The following is a 22,719-nucleotide window of genomic DNA, read 5'->3' on the forward strand; positions in this document are numbered from 1 at the left end:
TAATTTAGGTGTGACTTTATATATGTGTGTGTATATATATATGGCGAATCGGATTCTATGTTCATTTTTATCATTTTATTAATTATTATACTTACAGCGCCCTCTCTCATTACAATTATGGATTAAATTAGGGCTCTCACATATTGGTTAATATTTGAATTAAAGGATGGCATGTTTACAGCACAAAACCATCTCAACTCTTCATTTCAATTGAACATTTTACCGCCATCCATGAAATAAGTTATTTATAAACTAAATTTCCGAATAAAACAAAAAAATAGTTCAGAAACAGAACAACAAAGAAAGGATATATGGATGATATGACAAGATTAAGAAAGCTTGTCAAAAATTAGGACAACTGAACCAGAGGGGAAACAAGTGACCTAAACGAATGAAGAAACAAAACAAATAGATACCGAAAGACATGCAAACGTGTTCTGGTTACCCTACCTCTAACTATCGCGTTAAATGGATGCATCAGGTAGCATATTATAAATCAAAACTATTAAACACGTCAGATGATGTACGTTGAATAGCTCGATTACTTATATGAAGTCTGTATAAAGACTGCTTGTATCAAACTGTGAGATAACTGTTATTTGTAACAACACTGACTGACACTCACCATATTTTCAAAGTAATTAGTTATAAAAGACCTTAAGTACACTAAAGATGAACTTAAAAATGGAAGAAAACTGAATTTCAAGGTAACCGAGTGTGTTTGTATAAGAAGATACAAGGTAATTGTGTTGATACATATAAATAAATAACCTAAAATAGGTTATCTAAACCACCAATAATTACCTGGCAACATTTAAAGGAAAACGTACATCAGGACAATGTTTACCATATTTTGTTACTAGATTTTGCCAAATGTTGATTATTTCTCTGCTGATGTCAGGAATGTATGGTATGCAGCTGTAAAACATATACTGCTGCATACCGTACATTCCTGACATCAGCAGACAAGTAACCAACATTTGGCAAAAACTAGTAACAAAATATGGCATTCCAGTTAATACCAAATGTTTACCACAATTCCAAAGAACGGTAAGTTGAAGAAATATATACTGAAGAGTAGATTGTGATGGTTTGATTAGCGACAAAACAATGTTAGATCAGAAATCTGTAATATTTTAAATACTTCCCACAAAGACAGGTTTAAACAAAAGAAATAGTTGGAGAACCAATTAAGCCTAAAGTGTCAGTAAATATACATTAATCTAAATAATAGTGAAGTAAAATGAGACGTACCTGTAAGATACAACCTCGGTAATCTTCATGGAAGACCAACTGTTGCTGATATAGGGGATCTAAGGTTCTTCTCGCCAATGAGGTTCTTGCCTTGGCGATGCACTTCCGCCCATGAACCAAATATACTTTTACGTATGGTGCTGTAGAAAAAAAGTTACACCCTGGGTATAATGTACGAACCTCAAATCGTAAAAGAACTGTTTCCATAAAACATCTGAATGTCTACAAAAACATATATTAAATCTAAACAAAAATAAAAAACACAAGAACAAACTACCTTATGGAAATCACATCTATTATTTGGTTTTCTATTTTTGTACCATCCAGTAGCGCAGCGATAAGCCTGTAAGGTTACAATGCTATAAACAGGAATTTTGTACCCGTTATGAACAAAGCATAGATCATTGTGTGGTGTTGTGCTTAATTTAATTAAATCAAACGAAAACGTTTTTCGCTGGTATTACATTTCTTAACAATAAAAATACGTCACAAGTAAGCATTATATATTTCACTTTTGTTTCTGCTGTAGGTCAACCTGATATAAAATCACGATTTTCAATGTTTTGTTGCTGTTGATGAAACTAACGCAGCTTTAACCTGTTAATGAAGACTACTTCGTTTCTGTCATATTAACAGTATGCCGGTACACTTGGAGTGTTATATATTTTTTATCTACTAATCTGAATACTTAAATGTTAAAGAATTTTTCAACATTTCTGTGTATAAATGTGTATCAAGATTTACAAGTAGGACATTATAGTCAAGGAATGTCGTTAACTTCTTTTCACTTTACCTACTTATTTTTATGGGTCATTCGTCTATGGTATCACGTGTGCTTTCTCACGGAAAAGATTATTGTAAAGTAAAACACACCATGTGAAGGTGGACACTGTCCTTTTTCATTGGTAGGTCAGCTGATACTGATGAAGTTCCTTTTTTTTTTTATCAGAATGTCAAAATGCAACATGGACAAGCGCATAGTTCCTGTGTTGTATTAGGCTGGGACAAGTTCTCTATAAGATACGTCCAGTAAAGGTGCTATCGTTGGTTCTACTTACTCGTCACTCAAAGTTAGAAAATTCAGTTGAATTCAGTAATACATTTTCTTTTCTAACCTCTTACTATTAGTGGGTTCTACCGTAACTGCCGAGGAAAACAGATGATTTGGAATTACCGTATTCATGTAAATTATGTATACGATAGTAAAAAGTATCATAGGCACAAGTTACAATATTTTTGTAAAGGTTCATTTTGTTAAAGTTCGAAGATTTTGTTTAATGATACATGAACAATGTGATAACTTGGATTGCTCTCTTTATCTGTTTAGACTGAGTTCATTTGTTTCGTAAGAAACGGTAACCGTTTCAAAGCTAAAGATACTCATCCGTCATTACGTTTGTGTAACTAAACATGCTAATGTTGGTTAAAAATGTGCAAACAAGAGGAAACTGTCTTCCATCTATCTTATGAGTAGTCAGGTTGATAAATAGCAACGCTAAGCAGCTTGAAACCAGTCCGACAACGTGGGCTAAGCTTATATTATGACGGTTTTAAACTGCACTGGATATTATTATGCACAAAAACAAACGCAAAACAAAAATATGTAGTAGACTCACAGGTTTTAACAAAGGCACTTACAAAATATAAGTTGTTAATATCTATATAATTAATGTAAGAACAGAAAAAAAACTGAACATCATGAAATTCAAACCAAAGTTGATTCTAAATCTTCATATGAGGGATATCTGCGCTAACCGTCCCTAATTTAGCAACGTAAGAGTAGAGGAAGAGCAGCTAGTCATCATCACCCACCGCCAACGCTTGGACTACTCTTTTACCAACGAACAATGGAATAGATCGTCACATAATAACGCCCCCAAGGCGACCATGTTTAGTCTGACTGGGATTCGTACCCATGACCCTCAGATTGTGAATCGAGCGCCCTCACCACCTGGCCACAACAGACCTAAATCACTGGGATTCGAACCCATAACTCTCAGATTGTGAATCGAGCGCCCTAACCCCCTGGCCATAACGGGCCTAAATCTTCACTAATTAAAGTCCTTTTAAGGAATTATTTGCTAGAACCTGGACATACAAATAAAAGAAAAAGTATGAATAGCTAACGTTATTAATATATTAAACATCCATCAGGCAAGTTGTTTTATTCTGTCTACAATACTCAAATGAGACAGTGAAATCCAGTAGTTGGAATTTAGGCTTACTGCCTGTAGCATTCAATAAGATACGTACAGTAATAAATTAGGTATGAACCGAAAGTGAACCTCTGGCTAAATGGAAAATGTTAGACTATGACAATCGCGAACGGATTCTCTATCAACTTGGATTTTATTTGTAGGTTACCCTGACAATGCCAATTGGTATGTAGTTCGTTAAGTGGAAAAGTTCAATGTAATATCGGTAAAAAACGTAATGTAAAATGATTTGTATATTTTAAAATATCTAACTAAAATTATTTGGATAAATCTTTCCAGTTACATGGTTACAGTAACGAAAACCATTGTTGGTCTTAAACTCGGACAGGCCTACACTGTCACTTTGGATTAATTTGGACGAAAAGTCCAGTCAAACAACAAGTGTAGTTTGTGGAACTGCTTACACCAGAGGTTCCCAGACTTTAAACATTCGGAGGACCTGACCCCCTTCAACTTCTTTACTGTATAGGCAGACCACTTCCAGTTAAAAATAGTTTTTATCAGGTGTAACTGGTGTATCAATATACATAGTTTACTATCTTTATAGCTTGAAAAACAATGAAAGATCTAAATATGAAGAAAATAACATCAAATTTTACGACTTACTTTAAATGTGAAGGATGATACGGGTTTACTGAAACAGTCTTGTGAATTTCTGGTTCAATGTCTGACAGTTTTAAACAAAAATCCAGTTCTACGTCTTTCTTATCTCTATACTTCAGTTTTATATGCGTCAATCCAACTGTAAATCAACGGTAAATGGTAATTTCATTAAGTTGATGTATTACAGCTTAAGTACTATCGCGCACTCCCAGGAGGCCGCGCGGTGCACAGATTGTGAATGTTTGGCTTAGACCTTTCACGATAGCCACAGTAGCACAGCATTAGATATTAGATAGTCATACGTTAACGAATGATGATATACAATGTATTGTTTGTTCTAAAGCACAGACACATTAGGCTATTTTCTGTGTCCACTGCGAGGAATTATACCTCGGATTTTAGCATTGTATCTCCTTAGACTTACAACTGTCCAATTGTATATTATAAATACAAAGGACGAAAGAAAAAGTTAAAATGAACTGGAAGAGGCAAAAGTTACATTCTGGAGGATACGCTCTCTTCTTAACTTTATCCAATAATTAAATATTTAGCCCTTATTTTACAAAAGTGTGACTGCTTATGATAAAATACGATATGTTTGGTTTAAAACTATTTTATACACTTACTTCAAATAGCTGAAGAAATAACACTGATGAAGAGAAAAGAAAATGTCATATGACATGATATCATTTTTATTTAATGATACATTTGACAACACATTCAGGGGTTAATATGAATATTACACATTGTTTTGAAATAATCTTTGATCAATGAATTTTCGATACACCTTACTTATGAGATAATTATATTTATGTTTGTGTGTGTGTGTGCTTTCTCACAGCAAAGCCATATCGGGCTATCTACTGTGTCCATCGAGAGGAATCGAACCCCTGATCTTAGCGTTGTAAATCCGTAGACTTACTGCTGTCCCGGCAGGATAAAACTATATCACTTGCCAAAAAAATGTTAACATTGGCCTAATACTTCTAATGATATACTTAGCATGTTTAATTGTTAAAATAGTTTAATGTTCCTCTCTTAATTAGTAAAATAAATACGTCTTGGGAGACTGTCATTGTGATGACAGTCACAATACGAAGATTTGAAATAAATACGTCTTGGGAGGCATTTGATGACAGTCACAATACAAAGATTTGGATGTATCGTGCAAAAATAAAACAGTTGTCTTCTTGAAGGTGTATGTAGCCTTTGTGAAGTTGATAAACTTCTCACCTGGTAACAATTTTGTTTCTACTCTCGGCTGCAGTTCTCTTGCACGTATAACCTCGATCTCAAGGTTCCCTTTCCGATCACAAAGGCTAAGCTGAATATCTCCTAAGCTTGGGGAGGCCAGCGCTTGTCGGCCAACAAGTTGACCTGGTCCTAGTCCTTCCACAAAATGTGAGTACTCTCCATCTGGTGTCAGTCTCAGCGACGGGAGCCACCTAGTGTATGAATTTACAACTAACTTTGATCAAAAGTTAAGAATATAACTTTTTTATTCTGTAGTCACAATACCGATAATGATAAAAGCTTAATAAACTTTGAAGTTTCAGTTTGAAATCGATTACGAACTACGATTTGCTTAAATCAGAAATACATGCGAAAAATAATAAAACATATGAGACGGAACCTCGGGTCACGTGCAACCAGATTTTCACCCGCTATCGAAATGGTGAAGACGAATTCTAGTCCCACTGTGAGGCTTGCAACACTGAGTTATGTATATAACTCTTAAAAACGTTATTTAAAGAAACAAATTTGAAGGACTCATAAATTCATTTTTAGAAATGTTTAATAAATTATTCATACGTTCAGATAATGATAAACAGTAATCAATTTTATATTAACGTAGTTGTTTAGACGTTAAACAAGGAAGAAAACATTTGAACTTTCTAAATAATTTAATAAATTTATATAGTTACTAAATAACTATTTTGTATTAGTCGCGCTTAATCCATCTATTTAGGCCTAATTTATATATTCGTTAACAGTTAAGAACAGTAATAATCAGCTAATAAATCCACTCACCACAAGCTTTACATGTTATGATTACCTATACTGAAGTCACAATGTAATAAAATTTAGTTTATGGTCTGTGCCAAAGCGTGGCCTAGAGTTTAACGTACTGGACTAAAAGTTGGAGATTAAACAAGTAGAGAAACCAAACACGATTCGCAGTTTCAGTTATGTAGTTGCTTCAGACAGGGGATTCTGTCGACCAACTGCGTTTTCTCTGGCCCATAGTTCAAAATTAGAGACAGCTATACCTCAAACTGAATCCGGGATAATAAAAGTGATTTGTGTTTAATAGCTGTGCATAGTCAAACTTTAAGAGAGTTAGTATGAATACAAAACGGTACGAATTAATACAATTTCTAGTACAAAACTATATGCCAACCTGTATTTGGGGGCATTTGGATAATTTAATGAATTAGCTACTACTCAAATTTCTGTTATTTAGGCTTAGCAGTTAAGTTGATGTTATTTAGACTTACTGTTCAAGTCAAAAAGTGCAATCGAAAAATTTCAAGAAGTATTACGATGCCAAGAGCAGTAATGATCGTGCAAAATGATACTTGAAAACATTTGCATAGTGAATGAGTTACTAGTTAGAAATTTCTATTATTTAGGCTTAGCGATTAAGTTGCTATTATTTAGGCTTAACGTTCAAATCAAGGAGTACAGTCCAAAAACTTCAAGAATTAATACGACATCAAGATCAGTGATAATTGTGTGAACAGATATTTTACATTTACACAATTTAGTGAATGAGCTAAACTTAGAAATTGTAATTTTTTAGGCTTAGCGTTCAAGACAATGAGTACTGTTCTGGCAAGTTGTTTTACTTTAGTAGTTAAAGTGGAAACCATCTTAGTTAGATCCCAATTATCGTGCGTGATACTTCCCGATTTAATACCTGAAAAAGAAAATATTTTTATTGCACATGGAAATTCTTAAGAGTAAATTATTACAGTTTAATTATTTTATGTTATTTTCATTTAAATTTAAAGTTTCCATTTTTTAAGCAAGTTTGTGAATCACAGAAACCAAATGGAAGCTAAATACATAACAAAACCTATAAAGAGTTTTAAAATAATGAAGTTGTTATCATTAAATTTCTTTAGGTTGATAATTCCCCTGTGAATACTGAAATAGAAATAAACAAACCATTTCTACAGTAAAATATGTATTTTGCAAAATGGATTTCATGTATTTACTTATTATCAGTGTTCTACACTAATGAACCAGAAGAGATATTAGTTCACAGCTGCTAATTATTTTTAGCTAATTACAGTTTGGGATCCATTGGCCACTGTGAGACAATAGAACCCTTTGATCGGAAATGAACCTATTGGTTCTCGTATGCTTTATAAACAACTGTTTTCCGCCACCAAATAAGGCACGACTGTGGGAACTGATTTTTATGAATGCTTGGATGGGAACTGTAATTTTTCAACCTGAACAGTACTGTAGACACACGTGGGCTAAATATCCAAGTCGGAAACCCCTGTGGGCTCAGTTATAACGAACTCTAATTTTGAATTACTAAACAAAGGAAGGGTAGCATTCCAGCAGTATCTGAAGTCACGTGGGTTTTGCCTATATCTTTGAACCGAAATGAATGACTAGTTTGATGGATCATTTTTATAATATGTCTACATCTGAAAATGCACAACGTGTTCAGTAGCATCGAACTTTGGATCCTTCGGTTCATGGTTCGACAGACTGGCCAATAGGCCACGCTCGGCTAGAATATATTTTAATAACAGCAGTAGTAACGATTTACTGTGTTTAATACACAGTTGCGATTTTACCAGAAATAACAATAATTGGCTCGTTTTACAACATCAAGGCTCAAGCCTCGGAACTATCAGTCCGCAGCCCAGCGCGCTAACTATTAGATCACGCTCGGCTCTGAGATAAAATTAGAATGAAAAATGGAGCAATTGCAATAATAACAACCAGATTAAATATTTACACCAAGACGTCATCATAATAAGTATTATTTTATCGTAGATATATATATATATATATACACACACATACATATAAGCAAACCACCAGTAATGTTCCTCTGTAGACACAAGAAATATCACACTATTCTGTTTCTCATTTCTTTATTAATTTCATCAACTGGCTTCGTGACTTCAAAAGTCACTCTTCGAGATTAATTTTAGTAAGAATCTATACAACAAAATCATACAAATACCTCTTTCAAACTAAACATAATAAATAAACCAAATACATATAATTTAAAATGTGCAAATACATAATGCATTCCACGTATACATTAAGTATATCCAATAAACAAAAATAATTTAAAATTATTATTGTTTTTATTAATAACCTGTTTAATTGTAGTTCTAAGAACAAAGTATGTCTTTCTATGAGTGTGCAACTTGTGGTGAACTCTATACTGGTGCAATCGATAATTTAAGATGAAGAATATATTTAACTGAATTCTATGTTAAATGTACCAGAAAAAAAAACAAAAAACGACCACTACATATCAGTAAACGTTTTAATAAATGTATTTTGAAAAAGGAAAAAACCTGATATAACCAAATTTTCATATTTGTCCTTTTTTGAACAAGCACAATAAAACATAAAATATTTATCGAAAAAAGTTTCAATTTTTTTTTGTGCCACTTGAAACAGACAAAAGTAAGATGGTAGAAATAACGGTTCCTGTGAAGACAGTAGGAAGTGTGTTTGTGTTTTAATTTCGTGCAAAGCTACACGTGGGCTATCTGTGCTAGCCGTCCCTAATTTAGCAGTGTAAGACTAGAGGGAAGGCAGCTAGTCATCACCAAATACGAATAGTGGGACTGACCGTCACATTATAACGCTTCTACGGCTGAAAGGGCGAGCATGTTTGGCGTGACGGGGATTCGAACCCGCGGCCCTCAGATTACGAGTCGAAGGAAGTGTGTAACTGTGTAGATAGTTCTTAAGACTTTACATAAAAGACAAAATTAACAGCATAAAATTATAAAATAAATAAATTGAACCTATACAGTAACAATATAATAACAAGTATAATTATAATAAAATTTTAATTTAAAAAGGAAAGTATAAGTTTTAACTCATTTTATTAATTCTTAGCGTATAATTAAAATATACGTGGAGTGTATTATGCATTTGTACACTTAGAAAATACACGTATTAAATTTAGGTTACTGAAAAAACAGTGCTTAAAGTTTTAGTTATAGACTTTCATTAAAATTGTATCTTTGAAGTCTCGAAACCACTTGATGAAGTTGATAAAGGAGAGAGATAAACAGAATAGCTTGATGTATTCTCAGGACGGCTGGTATGGATATTAGAACTTTAATTAAAATCAACTACAGAACAACGTTTCGATTGTCTTTGTCAACTTGAAGATGACTTAAGGAGGTCGAAACGTTGTTCTGTATCTTATTTTAGTTAAAGTGTTAATACCCATACCAGTCATCCTAAAAATACATTTTTACTTCAATTGCTTTTCTCTTCATCAAGAACAGCCTGATAACTTCCCGTTTTGTTACATATGCTATACACGTATAGAGTATCCCCATCTATTGACAAAATCTGGAAGTTTGACTACTTTAGTTACACGTTAATTTTGCGAATGATCTGGAGTTCGAAATGTTGGACCCTTCTTGGCAAACAAACAATCACATAAAAAAAGACATAAGTTTAAACAGAGTTACAGGACAGGAGTAAAGATGTGCTGAGGTAAAGAACAGATAGTTGAGTTACAGGTTGTGCAAACTTCGAAATATCCACATGACGTCACAGCTGGAAATGGTAGGAAATCATACAGATGAAATTAAGCCCTTTCTGTTCATGCTTTCGTAGAGGACGGCGTCATGCACGCGCAACTTTTACACGATTAAAATCCAAGAAATTTTACTGACTGTTCATGCGGGTTCCACACTTTAAAGGTTTTTTTTTTTTTTTTACAGGCATGCGCCGTGAGAGGAACGATAAACGTTAAGGACATTAAACGAAACCAGTTTTTGGTTTTTCGTCAAAAATACCTTAATATATATATATGTGTGTGCGTGTGCATATACAAATTTTGTATATACAGCACCTGGATGGTAGAAAACAGGATTAAATTTATTGTTTGATTATATATATATGTTTTTAAATTTTTTGCTGGAATTTGAGAAACAGAGAGCAAAGAGAGAGAGAGAGATAGAGAAGAAAAGAAGAGATATTGTCGTTATTAAATTATCGCATCTTTCGCCCCTACTTACAAGGACGAATTACTTTCAGTCGACTCTCTGCTTGCTTGTCTCGTTAAATATTGGTTTTGTGGGGAAGCAAACACTTCTTGACTACGCTGTATGCCACTACCACTACGTTTTCTACCAGCGCCCTCTGGAAATAAGACAAAATAAAATAAACCATGCATAAATCGAAACTACAATGAAAGTCCTTAACTCTTTGAAACAAAACAAATCATATTAAAAAAAAAAACTGTTTTTAATATTAAACTACCCAATCTCTGTTTAGTAAGGAGAAATATATGGGAAAGTAATAACAAAATGAATCAAAGAAAAAAAACAACCTAGAAAAGTGAAATGAAGGCTGGAAGTGTCAGTAAATGTAAGAATAAAAATCAACAACACACCAATGTTTTATGTGTCGTTAACTGTGCTAATTAGTGTACGAACACACGACAATTAGGTGTACGGAAACGTGTTAATTTCGACCTCTGCCAATTAGGTAAAAGAATCAATTTTTCTCTTGAGTCGGCACGATGTTATTGACCCCTGTAACCTGAAACACCTACAAATCTCCTGTCCTGCAACTTAGATCCATGCGCAGGACTTACGCAGTGTTGTCGCTACTTAGACTTCCTTCTCCGTCTGACGAGACACTACTAACTTGGTTCACCAGGTGACGACACTCCCGAGGGGCGATTTCTTCACTCCGGTGGACATTGATCGTGGTAGCTCGCTTACGACGAAACCCTAAACGTTTCTTATGACCTTGACACAGTTGGAACATGGGATTAAAAAAGGTCACTGAAGACGTGAGTAAACACATAAAACATTCTATTATGAAAATAAAGGTTGTCAAATAATTAATGTTTATATAAACAGAGGAAGAAATATTAAGTTCAGCATTCACGTCTTAGTTTTATTGAAGGCTAAACCGAAACTGAAACTTCTAAAGCTTGGCCTATCGAAAAGTTATACCACAATATAAAAAATAACGACATCTTGTTTTTGGGCATCGCTCATATTATGTTAGTATGTCAGGTTTCGAAATTGAACTGCTGGTTATAATATGTTGGATAAGTCAGATGACTTGGATACGTTAAATGCGTTTAGTAAACATATCCGAATGAGATTCAAGATACAATAAACAAACTAGGCCGAAGTTCAGTAGAAACTTGCAGCAGAAGAGTTTCCAATCTTTCAGAAGCTGTTGCAGAATTTTGCATGTTTGTAAATGTACTGGAGGACAACTAGGAACGTCACAAGGTTTTGAAAATAGTATAACAACACAAACAAAAGATATTGAAACGTCGCGCATGAGCATTAGATAACTTTGATGGTGGATAAACTTTCATCACCAACGATGCTGCGTTTATAGATATTCAAGACCACATGACAAATCTGACCGGCCACAATGACCTCTTTCAAGACCAGGTAGCAGGCTAAACAATCAGGTCATATGATTTTGGATGACTGTTTCTAGTATCCAAAAAGATCCAACTTCCAAGAAGGACTAGAAAAGGGGAAACCCTCACAGAGATTGCAAGTATATCTTGTTAAGAATGTCCCATGTAACCATGGATTTATGAGACAAAGAAAAATTATTAGTTCCCAAGAAGTTTACTATGTTAGCAGAACATATACTCAGAATGGTATCATTTATTGAAAACTTCAGAGTAGCTCAAATCCTGACTCCAAAAGTATCAAAGTAAGCTGGAAGAGTCGTGGTTTGTAGTATCCAGTCGTTTTAAGATGATATTTGTGGTTTGTAGTATCCAGTCGTTTTAAGATGATATTTAAGTAAGGACACTGGACATTTTACAGGAGACTGCAATTGAAAGTGTAAAGACAATGTAAACCAAACAAAAAGAGGATTGAAACGTGAGATACTGACCATTATAGTAAACAATTGAAAGTTTAGAGACAATGTACACCACACAAAGGACTGAAAGATGAGATATTGGCCGATCGGAAAAGTAAAAACAATAAAGATCGTACATGAAACTGGAGAAGACTCTGGATATAATGCAAAGAAGCAACAAACCAAATGTGAATACATTGGCCATTACACAAAGGACTACAAGAGAATGTATCAAGATGCTCCACAATGTACAAGGGATTGCAAGAAAAAATGTAGACACATAACACTATGCAAGGACTACAATTAGTTTAAAGGTTAGAAGTCACAGAAGAAACTGCAAATGGAAGTGTGCAGATGACGTATAATATGTATGAAACTAAAAAAAAAAAAATATACAGACACTGGACACCACGCAATAAACTGAAAAAATAAATATACAGACAATGTACAACATGCAAGAAACTGAAGGAAGATACAGACACTGGACACCACACCACGCAATAAACTGAAAAAATAAATATACAGACAATGTACAACATGCAAGAAACTGAAGGAAGCATACAGACATTGGACACCATGCAATAAACTGAAAAAATAAATATACAGACAATGTACAACATGCAAGAAACTGAAGGAAGATACAGACACTGGACACCACGCAAGAAACTGAAGAAGGAAGCATACAGACATTGGACACCACGCAAGAAACTGAAGAAGGAAGCATACAGACACTGGACACCATGCAAGAAACTGAAGAAGGAAGCATACAGACACTGGACACCACGCAAGAAACTGAAGAAGGAAGCATACAGACACTGGACACCATGCAAGAAACTGATATAGAAAGTTTATAGACACTGGACAACATTTAAGGGACTGACAAATAAAATACACATATACTGAACATAAGAGAAAGCTTACAATAGATGTGTAGAGATAATGGACACTGTGTAACTGTCTGCTGGAATATGTGTAGTATAAAAGGTACACTATGTAACTGTCTGCTGGAATATGTGTAAACTCAATGTACACATTGTAAGGGGCTGCTGGAAGATGTGTTTGAGGAGCTGGACACTATGTAAGGGACTACTAGAAGATTTGTTTGAGGTGCTGGACACTATATAAGGGACTACTATAAGATGTGTTTGAGGTGCAGGACACTATAAAAGAAACTACTATAAGATGTGTTTGAGGTGCTGGACACTATGTAAGAAACTACTATAAGATGTGTTTGAGGAGCTGGACACTATGTGAGGGACTACTAGAAAATGTGTTTGAGGAGCTGGACACTATTTAAGGGACTACTAGAATATGTGTTTGAGGAGCTGGACACTATATAAGGGACTACTATAAGATGTGTTTGAGGTGCAGGACACTATATAAGGGACTACTAGAAGATGTGTTTGAGGAGCTGGACACTATATTAGGGACTACTAGAAGATGTGTTTGAGGAGCTGGACACTATGTGAGGGACTACTAGAAGATGTGTTTGAGGAGCTGGACACTATATAAGGGACTACTAGAATATGTGTTTGAGGAGCTGGACACTATATAAGGGTATAAGGGACTACTAGAAGATGTGTTTGAGGTGCAGGACACTATATAAGGGACTACTAGAAGATTTGTTTGAGGTGCAGGACACTATATAAGGGACTACTATAAGATGTGTTTGAGGTGCTGGACACTATGTAAGAAACTACTATAAGATGTGTTTGAGGTGCTGCACACTATGTGTTTGAAGGAACTATGGGACTGAGGGACTACTATAAGATGTGTTTGAGGAGCTGGACACTATGTGAGGGACTACTAGAAAATGTGTTTGAGGAGCTGGACACTATGTGAGGGACTACTAGAAGATGTGTTTGAGGAGCTGGACACTATTTAAGGGACTACTAGAAGATGTGTTTGAGGAGCTGGACACTATGTGAGGGACTACTATAAGATGTGTTTGAGGAGCTGGACACTATGTGAGGGACTACTAGAAAATGTGTTTGAGGAGCTGGACACTATGTGAGGGACTACTAGAAGATGTGTTTGAGGAGCTGGACACTATTTAAGGGACTACTAGAAGATGTGTTTGAGGAGCTGGACACTATGTGAGGGACTACTAGAAGATGTGTTTGAGGAGCTGGACACTATGTGAGGGACTACTAGAAGATGTGTTTGAGGAGCTGGACACTATATAAGGGACTACTAGAAGATGAGTTTGAGGTGCAGGACACTATATAAGGGACTACTAGAAGATTTGTTTGAGGAGCTGGACACTATATAAGGGACTACTAGAAGATTTGTTTGAGGAGCTGGACACTATATAAGGGACTACTAGAAGATTTGTTTGAGGAGCTGGACACTATATAAGGGACTACTATAAGATGTGTTTGAGGAGCTGGACACTATTTAAGGGACTACTAGAAGATGTGTTTGAGGAGCTGGACACTATGTGAGGGACTACTATAAGATGTGTTTGAGGAGCTGGACACTATGTGAGGGACTACTAGAAAATGTGTTTGAGGAGCTGGACACTATGTGAGGGACTACTAGAAGATGTGTTTGAGGAGCTGGACACTATTTAAGGGACTACTAGAAGATGTGTTTGAGGAGCTGGACACTATGTGAGGGACTACTAGAAGATGTGTTTGAGGAGCTGGACACTATATAAGGGGCTACTAGAAGATGTGTTTGAGGAGCTGGACACTATGTGAGGGACTACTAGAAGATGTGTTTGAGGAGCTGGACACTATATAAGGGACTACTAGAAGATTTGTTTGAGGAGCTGGACACTATATAAGGGACTACTAGAAGATTTGTTTGAGGAGCTGGACACTATATAAGGGACTACTAGAAGATTTGTTTGAGGAGCTGGACACTATATAAGGGACTACTAGAAGATGAGTTTGAGGTGCAGGACACTATATAAGGGACTACTAGAAGATTTGTTTGAGGAGCTGGACACTATATAAGGGACTACTAGAAGATTTGTTTGAGGAGCTGGACTACTATATAAGGGACTACTAGACACTAGATAGAAGATGTGTTTGAGGAGCTGGACACTATATAAGGAGGGATGTGTGAGGTGCACTATATGACACTACTACTATAAGATGTGTTTGAGGAGCTGGACACTATATAAGGGACTACTAGAAGATGTGTTTGAGGTGCTGGACACTATATAAGGGACTACTATAAGATGTGTTTGAGGAGCTGGACACTATATAAGGGACTACTAAAGAAGATGTGTTTGAGGTGCTGGACACTATATAAGGGACTACTAGAAGATGTGTTTGAGGTGCTGGACACTATATAAGGGACTACTAGAAGATGTGTTTGAGGTGCAGGACACTATATAAGGGACTACTAGAAGATTTGTTTGAGGAGCTGGACACTATATAAGGGACTACTATAAGATGTGTTTGAGGTGCAGGACACTATAAAAGAAACTACTATAAGATGTGTTTGAGGTGCTGGACACTATGTAAGAAACTACTATAAGATTTGTTTGAGGTGCAGGATACTATATAAGGGACTACTAGAAGATTTGTTTGAGGAGCTGGACACTATATAAGGGACTACTATAAGATGTGTTTGAGGTGCAGGACACTATATAAGGGACTACTATAAGATGTGTTTGAGGTGCAGGACACTATATAAGGGACTACTAGAAGATGTGTTTGAGGAGCTGGACACTATATAAGGGACTACTAGAAGATGTGTTTGAGGAGCTGGACACTATGTGAGGGACTACTAGAAGATGTGTTTGAGGAGCTGGACACTATATAAGGGACTACTAGAATATGTGTTTGAGGAGCTGGACACTATATAAGGGTATAAGGGACTACTAGAAGATGTGTTTGAGGTGCAGGACACTATATAAGGGACTACTAGAAGATTTGTTTGAGGTGCTGGACACTATGTAAGAAACTACTATAAGATGTGTTTGAGGTGCTGCACACTATGTAAGAAACTACTATAAGATGTGTTTGAGGAGCTGGACACTATGTGAGGGACTACTAGAAAATGTGTTTGAGGAGCTGGACACTATGTGAGGGACTACTAGAAGATGTGTTTGAGGAGCTGGACACTATTTAAGGGACTACTAGAAGATGTGTTTGAGGAGCTGGACACTATGTGAGGGACTACTATAAGATGTGTTTGAGGAGCTGGACACTATGTGAGGGACTACTAGAAGATGTGTTTGAGGAGCTGGACACTATGTGAGGGACTACTAGAAGATGTGTTTGAGGAGCTGGACACTATATAAGGGACTACTAGAAGATGTGTTTGAGGAGCTGGACACTATGTGAGGGACTACTAGAAGATGTGTTTGAGGAGCTGGACACTATATGAGGGACTACTAGAAGATGTGTTTGAGGAGCTGGACACTATATAAGGGACTACTAGAAGATGTGTTTGAGGTGCAGGACACTATATAAGGGACTACTAGAAGATTTGTTTGAGGAGCTGGACACTATATAAGGGACCACTATAAGATGTGTTTGAGGAGCTGGACACTATATAAGGGACTACTATAAGATGTGTTTGAGGTGCAGGACACTATATAAGGGACTACAAGAAGATGTGTTTGAGGTGCTGGACACTATATAAGGGACTACAAGAAGATTTGTTTGAGGAGCTGGACACTATATAAGGGACCACTATAAGATGTGTTTGAGGAGCTGGACACTATATAAGGGACTACTATAAGATGTGTTTGAGGTGCAGGACACTATATAAGGGACTACTATAAGATGTGTTTGAGGAGCTGGATACTATATAAGGGACTACTATAAGATGTGTTTGAGGAGCTGGACACTATATAAGGGACTACTAGAAGATGTGTTTGAGGAGCTGGACACTATATAAGGGACTACTATAAGATGTGTTTGAGGAGCTGGACACTATATAAGGGACTACTATAAGATGTGTTTGAGGTGCTGGACACTATATAAGGGACTACTATAAGATGTGTTTGAGGAGCTGGACACTATATAAGGGACTACTATAAGATGTGTTTGAGGAGCTGGACACTATATAAGGGACTACTAGAAGATGTGTTTGAGGAGCTGGACACTATATAAGGGACTACTAGAAGATTTGTTTGAGGTGCTGGACACAATATAAGGGACTACTAACAGATTTGTTTGAGGAGCTGGACACTATATAAGGGACCACTAGAAGATGTGTTTGAGGAGCTGAACACTATATAAGGGACTATTATAAGATTTGTTTGAGGAGCTGGACACTATGTAAGAAACTACTAGAAGATGTGTTTGAGGAGCTGGACACTATATAAGGGACTACTAGAATATGTGTTTGAGGAGCTGGACACTATATAAGGGTATAAGGGACTACTAGAAGATGTGTTTGAGGTGCAGGACACTATATAAGGGACTACTAGAAGATTTGTTTGAGGTGCTGGACACTATGTAAGAAACTACTATAAGATGTGTTTGAGGTGCTGCACACTATGTAAGAAACTACTATAAGATGTGTTTGAGGAGCTGGACACTATGTGAGGGACTACTAGAAAATGTGTTTGAGGAGCTGGACACTATGTGAGGGACTACTAGAAGATGTGTTTGAGGAGCTGGACACTATTTAAGGGACTACTAGAAGATGTGTTTGAGGAGCTGGACACTATGTGAGGGACTACTAGAAGATGTGTTTGAGGAGCTGGACACTATGTGAGGGACTACTATAAGATGTGTTTGGGGAGCTGGACACTATATAAGGGACTACTATAAGATGTGTTTGAGGAGCTGGACACCATATAAGGGACTACTAGAATATGTGTTTGAGGTGCTGGACACTATATAAGGGACTACTATAAGATGTGTTTGAGGTGCTGGACACTATATAAAGGACTACTATAAGATGTGTTTGTGGAGCTGAACACTATTTAAGGGACTACTAGAAGATGTGTTTGAGGAGCTGGACACTATGTGAGGGACTACTAGAAGATGTGTTTGAGGAGCTGGACACTATATAAGGGACTACTATAAGATGTGTTTGAGGAGCTGGACACTATATAAGGGACTACTAGAAGATGTGTTTGAGGTGCAGGACACTATATAAGGGACTACTAGAAGATGTGTTTGAGGTGCAGGACACTATATAAGGGACTACTATAAGATGTGTTTGAGGAGCTGGACACTATATAAGGGACTACTAGAAGATTTGTTTGAGGAGCTGGACACTATATAAGGGACTACTAGAAGATTTGTTTGAGGAGCTGGACACTATATAAGGGACTACTAGAAGATTTGTTTGAGGAGCTGGACACTATATAAGGGACTACTAGAAGATGTGTTTGAGGTGCTGGACACTATATAAGGGACTACTATAAGATGTGTTTGAGGAGCTGGACACTATATAAGGGACTACTATAAGATGTGTTTGAGGTGCAGGACACTATATAAGGGACTACTATAAGATGTGTTTGAGGAGCTGGACACTATATAAGGGACTACTAGAAGATGTGTTTGAGGAGCTGGACACTATATAAGGGACTACTAGAAGATGTGTTTGAGGAGCTGGACACTATATAAGGGACTACTATAAGATGTGTTTGAGGAGCTGGACACTATATAAGGGACTACTAGAAGATTTGTTTGAGGAGCTGGACACTATATAAGGGACTACTAGAAGATTTGTTTGAGGAGCTGGACACTATATAAGGGACTACTATAAGATGTGTTTGAGGAGCTGGACACTATATAAGGGACTACTATAAGATGTGTTTGAGGTGCAGGACACTATATGAAGGACTACTATAAGATGTGTTTGAGGAGCTGGACACTATATAAGGGACTACTAGAAGATGTGTTTGAGGAGCTGGGCACTATATAAGGGGCTACTAGAAGATGTGTTTGAGGAGCTGGACACTATGTGAGGGAGTACTAGAAGATGTGTTTGAGGAGCTGGACACTATATAAGGGACTACTTACTAGAAGATGTGTTTGAGGTGCAGGACACTATATAAGGGACTACTAGAAGATTTGTTTGAGGTGCTGGACACTATATAAGGGACTACTAGAAGATTTGTTTGAGGAGCTGGACACTATATAAGGGACTACTAGAAGATTTGTTTGAGGAGCTGGACACTATATAAGGGACTACTAGAAGATTTGTTTGAGGAGCTGGACACTATATAAGGGACTACTATAAGATGTGTTTGAGGAGCTGTACACTATGTGAGGGACTACTAGAAGATGTGTTTGAGGAGCTGGACACTATATAAGGGACTACTATAATATGTGTTTGAGGTTCTGGACACTATGCAAAGGAATGTAAGAGGCCCTGCATAGTCATTGAAGACAATATGCTTGAAGTGTGAAACAAAAGATGTGATGAAATGGACCAATGAAGTCATAGAAAGCCCAGTATTAATTACCATTGTTGAGGTTAAGAAGGTCAGTTGTTGTAAGCACCAAAATGGAACATTTAATATCCCAGAAACTAAGTTAAAGATGTAACGGTGGAACTGTCAGTAATTGTAAGCTGGAAAACATTGACGAAGCAAATTTACCATAATAAACTTGTCTGAAATTAATTCAACTTGTTTGATACAAAGTTTCTTGTAAAAGATCCTTTGGGTAGAAAGTTTGAAGAACCACAGAAAAATGATACAATGGATGTTTAATTAACACCACACTCATCTAGGCCGTCTTTTAATAATTTGAAGTTCTAAGGGGTGAGGTTATTTGAAATAGAAGGTAAGAACTCCAGACAAGGGTTAGAGTGAAAGTCAGACTGAAAACAAATACTATTGATGCTACACAGTTTTATTTAATCAACTACCTTGTAAATTATTGTTTTATATTACTTATTGCTATGGTTATAACCTTTATTTAGATCAGACTGTTGCACATGAAATGTCAGATTTTAAAGGAAAACGTGAAACAAATAGATCTTTTGTTCTTGTTTAATTTATTTAATCAAAACAACCTGTTTTAGACTCAACACACTTCTGCCAATGAGTTGTAAGTTTACAAATACCATCTTTAAAGAACTGGACGTTCTTTGATTGTTTGTTTGTTTGTTTTGAATTTCGCGCAAAGCTACACGAGGGCTATCTGTGCTAGCCGTCCCTAATTTAGCAGTGTAAGACTAAAGAGAAGGCAGCTAGTGATCACCACTCACCGCCAACTGTTGGGCTACTATATTACCAACGAATAGTGGGACTGACCATCACATTATAACTCCCTCACAGCTGAAAGGGTGGACATATTTGGTGTGACAGGGGGACGTACTTTAATACAATGAAGTCTTTAAAGGCACTTTCAATTTATCTTTGGTTTGCAAAAGTTTTTTACTTTAAAAATGTTCAAATGTTTAAAACTGTGGTGAGCTGTTGGGGAAGATCTGGTGAATGAAGTAAAGTTTCATAATGAAGCTCGTTTTATTTTTTGGACAGTATGAAGTGAGACATTAGTTCGAGCATTGTCACAAAGTAGTGTGGTGTCCACTGTGATTTACTGGTACTGGATGTTCTCTTCATAAATTTCAATGCTTAACTTTAATTTCACAAATTATTTCTCAGCTGTGATTGTTTCTCTCGGGTTTAACAGTGAATGATGGATAACACCTGTTGATAACCACCAATCACTGACCACAAGTATCTTGGGGTGAAGATGTGATTTTGGCACATGATTTGGTGTTTCTTCATGGTCTAGCCACTGTTCGGATTGTCGTAAAGAACCCATTTTTTTTCATCACAGGTGACAATTATATGGAGAAATGGGTCGTTTTTGTTGTGAGTGAGGAATGAAGGGGAAATTTAAACTCGTCTTGTTTGATGGTTTTGAGTGAATTCGTGAAGTACCCATTTATCGAGTGATTTTACCTTACCAATTCGTTCAAGATGTCGGAAAACTGTTAAATAATGAACCATAAGTTTGTCAGCAGGTTCTCTCACAGTTTGTCAGGTATCTGGTTCAACTAAGGCCTTCAATTCTTCCTCATTAATGGTTGTCTAAGGGCGGCCCTGAGGCTCATTTTCAAGGTTTTGTGACAAGAGCGAAATCTCCTAAGCCAACGTTGTGCTATGCGCTCATTGGCTGCGCCATCACCAAATATATGACTGATATTACGAGCTGCTATCGCTTGATTGTGACTGAACCTGAACTCGTACAACAAAACTACATGAATATCAGTTTTATCCATGGTGGCAAAAATCGACATAAATATGATTTAGTTTCTGAAATAATAAAACTAGTTTGAAATGAACCACACAATATGTAATATTGTGTTGACAAGTTCACGACAATGATTCCTTTTCAGCCACTAAAAAACCGTGTTTCAAATTTGCACGTGAAAATCCGAGATTTCATACGCAATAGTCTGATGATTACAGAAACCATTCTAAGAGGACAACTGAGACACAGTCAACAACGTATCTAACCCTATTCCAGTAACGCGAAATATTTCGAGTTTTTATAAATAACTTTCTTACCAGTTACACTCAGTTGTGAGGTGCTGTTGCTCCTTTTAGACAGGCCCATCAGCTGAGGCATTTTAACCCCTCCCCGTCTACTGCCGACACCCCCTGATCGTTCCGTCATTTTACTTTTTTGTTGTTGTGGCACCAATTGCGGTATCCGAAAGGCTTCCGTCGTCTTTCTCGTGACCAAGCCCATTGTTCCGAGTTTCTTCTAAAGGCCGAGGCGGATGAACCGGTCCACAACCCTGCACTGTGGTGGTGAACTCGCTGGAAGATTAGGTGTTAAAGTAAGAGGAAACATATAACAGAAATCGGATATAAACAGAAACGTAACCCTTTTTTTTACATTTAGTTTGACGTAAACTTTATTTTTGGTATCCTTCCTCAATATAAGTTAGTGCGCTAATAAAATTTGTTTAGAAGTATCCCCTGGTGGATCATCGATAACTTTTAACAAATTTACAACGTTAAGATTCGGGGTTCGATTCCACTGGAGGACACAACACAGATAATCTAATTTTAGATTTTCACTGAAACAAACAAACAAAATATCTTTAGAAGTTTAGCGACATCTGTCTTTAACTTATGATCGGATGAGAACACAAAATTAATCCAGTAATAAACATTGCAAATCCAACATAACGTTTTTACTTCTGGTGATCAGAATACATTCATGCATAATTTGGGGTATTTTCGTCCTTTATACACTTCTGGGCGTAATTCCAACAATATCTTACGACGTTTGGCAAGCTTAAAAAGTTTAGTTAGTCCTAAGTCGACGCAGAAATGTAATAATCCACAACTACCCTCATGTTAATAATAGATAAGAAATAAAAGAAAATGTACAATAAATAAATATAGAGTTTAAATATACTATTAATGAAACTAACACTAGTTTCCTAAACAAATAAGATCCCGTAGTTTCTGCTACACAGAGAACGAGCGATCCCTGAAAAGTAATATCCAATTAACGTACACAACAGTTGAATCATTTTTAACAAAGTGTTAACTGATACATTAACTTGAATAACAGTAATAAATCCGTGTAATTAAACTGTTTTTAAAGAAACATATAATACATATATCACTCCATCTAGTTCAAATGATCATTGAGAGAGTTATCAAACC

At 36.4% G+C, this 22,719-nt stretch overlaps 1 pseudogene across 1 annotated transcript in view; it reads right to left on the reverse strand.

Annotated features, from left to right (window-relative positions):
- The window catches only part of LOC143245795 (regulating synaptic membrane exocytosis protein 2-like), an 83,035-nt pseudogene that overhangs the window by 5,117 nt on the left and 55,199 nt on the right, over positions 1-22,719 (reverse strand). Inside the window, exons 19-22 of the transcript XR_013025692.1 lie at positions 21,604-21,858; positions 10,903-11,059; positions 5,307-5,518; positions 1,255-1,394 (exon numbers count right to left, since the gene is read on the reverse strand). The product of XR_013025692.1 is annotated as a regulating synaptic membrane exocytosis protein 2-like (transcript). The remainder of the gene's footprint in view (positions 1-1,254; positions 1,395-5,306; positions 5,519-10,902; positions 11,060-21,603; positions 21,859-22,719) is intronic.

The sequence above is a fragment of the Tachypleus tridentatus genome, chromosome 3 (genome assembly GCF_004210375.1).
Source record: "Tachypleus tridentatus isolate NWPU-2018 chromosome 3, ASM421037v1, whole genome shotgun sequence".
NCBI classification, from domain to species: Eukaryota; Metazoa; Arthropoda; class Merostomata; order Xiphosura; family Limulidae; genus Tachypleus; species Tachypleus tridentatus.